We start from the raw sequence: 2,478 nt of genomic DNA on the forward strand, positions 1-2,478 counted from the left end.
GGGTCAGAGCACATGGAACCAAGATGGACAGCTTGGGATCTATTCTAACTGGGATGGGAATCCATGGAGGGTTTTAAGAACTACAGAGCCCTTGTGGTGTTTGTTTCAAATGACAACACTGCTGTGTAGACAAAGGCTAGAGCAGAAGTAAGAAAACAAGGAGGAGGCCCAGTATAGACACCTGGGGGAGAGATCAAGCCAGAGTCTGAGAATTAGGCGCAAGGCCTGGCAGTGGTGGAAGGAGGCAGGGAGCTCAGTGGGAACAGGCTGGTGCATCCCTGGGGGCTTCCAGAGGTGAACCAGAACATAGCCCTGGCAAGGCCTACCCAAGCCTGGTGTTGGTGCAAGCAAGAGGGGCAGGCGTACCTCTGTCCCCACAGGCTTTTGGAGTTCAGGACTATTCCTTTCCTAGATGGCCTTTCTGCAGGGAAAGGAAGACATGCTGAGCCAGCCAGTTTCTGAAATGTTTGTCAAATGGGAATTGGACAGTCAGGATGGGAAAGTGGGGCCCAAGGGAGGGATGTGGCTGTGGCTTTGCAAATGTTTTCCCCCTTTAGTGGGATGAGTTAGAGACTGAGTCAGCCAATTCCCACTGATACTCAGGTGTCGGCATTCTTGGTATAGCTGAAGTTAAGCACAAGGATTACAGAGTTGGGCTGCTCTGGCCAGAGTCTTGACCCCTCTGACACACAGTGTCATGCTCTGGAGGCTGCTGACCCCTCTGAACCTGTTTCCTCATCTTTCCCAATGAGGTGATAATAGTCCTAAGGATACAGGTTATCATGAAATATGTTGACGTATGCAAGGCACTTAGTACAGAGCCTGACTTGTCACAAGTGCTCAGTCATTGACCTTTGCAATAAGATTGCTAATCACTGTGATAATTGCAATTATTATCAGAGGATCCCAGGCATGATTTTCAGCACCTAGCAGAACCACAGAGTCTAGCTTGTTCTTCTTTCAGAGAATGTCCCAGGGGTCCCTTCTTCCTGTTTTTCTGTCTTAGCCACGGAGCCCACCTGTTCTTAGGCCTTCCAGTCTGTCTCAAGTCCAAAGTGAAATGTCAGGGTGACAGAGAAGGACAGATAACCTATAACAAGGTGGACCATGAGGTGTGATGTCCACATTTTATTGTCAGGTGGCATTTAAGCTGGGCCCTAAGCCTGGATTGGAGTAACCAGGCCAAGGTGACAGGATGGCATTCTGGGGGGAAGGAGGGTATTTGGCCAAGGTTGGGAGGTGAGAAAATATGTCTTACTGATTTTAGGTAGGCAAAAAAGAGTGACTCATTTTGCCCACAGTGAAGAACTTATGAAAGAAATGAGGTTGTGAGGTTGTGGCTGATCATGGATGCCAGGGTGAGGAATGTGATCTTCACCTTGGAAGTAGAGTGGTGGGAAGCCAGGACGATTTCTGAGGAAGGGAAGGCCATCTTTAGAGCCGGGCTCTAAGGAAATCATTGTGCTGGCCTGAACAGGAGAGCTGTTCAGAGCCATCCCAGTGGTCCAGGCCAGGGTTACGTAGGCTGCTGTGGCAGGGGAAGTGTGGAGGTGGGAAAATCCCAGGGGTAGAAGGCAGTAGAACCAAGATTTGGCAACTAACTAAAAAGGCAGAAGAGAGGGAAAATCCAAGCCTGACACCCAGATCACCATCCTGGACAACTGGATGGTTGTGATAAAGACCGAGGATGGAGGTGGTCTAGGGAGGAAGACGGTGTCCAATGGGGCCACTCTGGATGCCCCCCATTGAGGAGTCCGCTAGCATCTGCATGGGGAGTTGGCACTATAGATCCAGACTTAGGAGCCATGCTTGGATCGGGGCAGGGTGTGTGACAATGGTTTTAGCCTGGAGTTTGGCTGTTTTGTTGAGGAGACAGATAGAGGTGGGAGTAGGGATGGGCTGCAGTTGCTGCTGTCCTGTGGCCCATGTGTGGTGCTGGCCTGGCCTGGGACAGGCTTGCTCTCACCTCTTTACCATCCTCCACTTCCTTTCTGGTCCTTCTAAGCTGCGTCATTTTAGGGAACTTGGAAACTAGGCCTCATGTCTTTAACTTACAGAATTATACACTCCAATGAGCAAGAAAGGGGTTTTTTGAAATAATTCTATTGAAAATATGTGGGTTTTCGCCTTGAAATGATCTTCCTGAAATTATCCCTTTTCTCTCTTTATAAATATTAAAAAGAAGGAATCAGAGCTTAGTTCTTTAAATCCCTATTCAGGGACATTCTCTTTTGCCTCCCAGGAAACCATGATTTCTGATGAAGAAAAGGAGCAGGCTGGCTCAGTTCCCTTTAACATGATACCCTGCCCCACCCCAAAATGTGCCTGACCAGTGTCCCTCAGGCTAAGCTGGGACCCGAGACTTGTTGGAATATTGTGTGTCTGTGTAGAGTGTGGGAGGGGAGCAAGGTCCAAGAAGGGTAGTAAGAAGGTGAGGAAGGCTGGAGGGAGGGAGGGAGGGAGGGAGAGAGAGGAGGA

This window comes from Heterocephalus glaber, unplaced genomic scaffold (genome assembly GCF_053883595.1).
Source record: "Heterocephalus glaber isolate CG9 unplaced genomic scaffold, H.glaber_assembly_v1.0 deba00001532, whole genome shotgun sequence".
In the NCBI taxonomy this organism is placed as follows: domain Eukaryota; kingdom Metazoa; phylum Chordata; class Mammalia; order Rodentia; family Bathyergidae; genus Heterocephalus; species Heterocephalus glaber.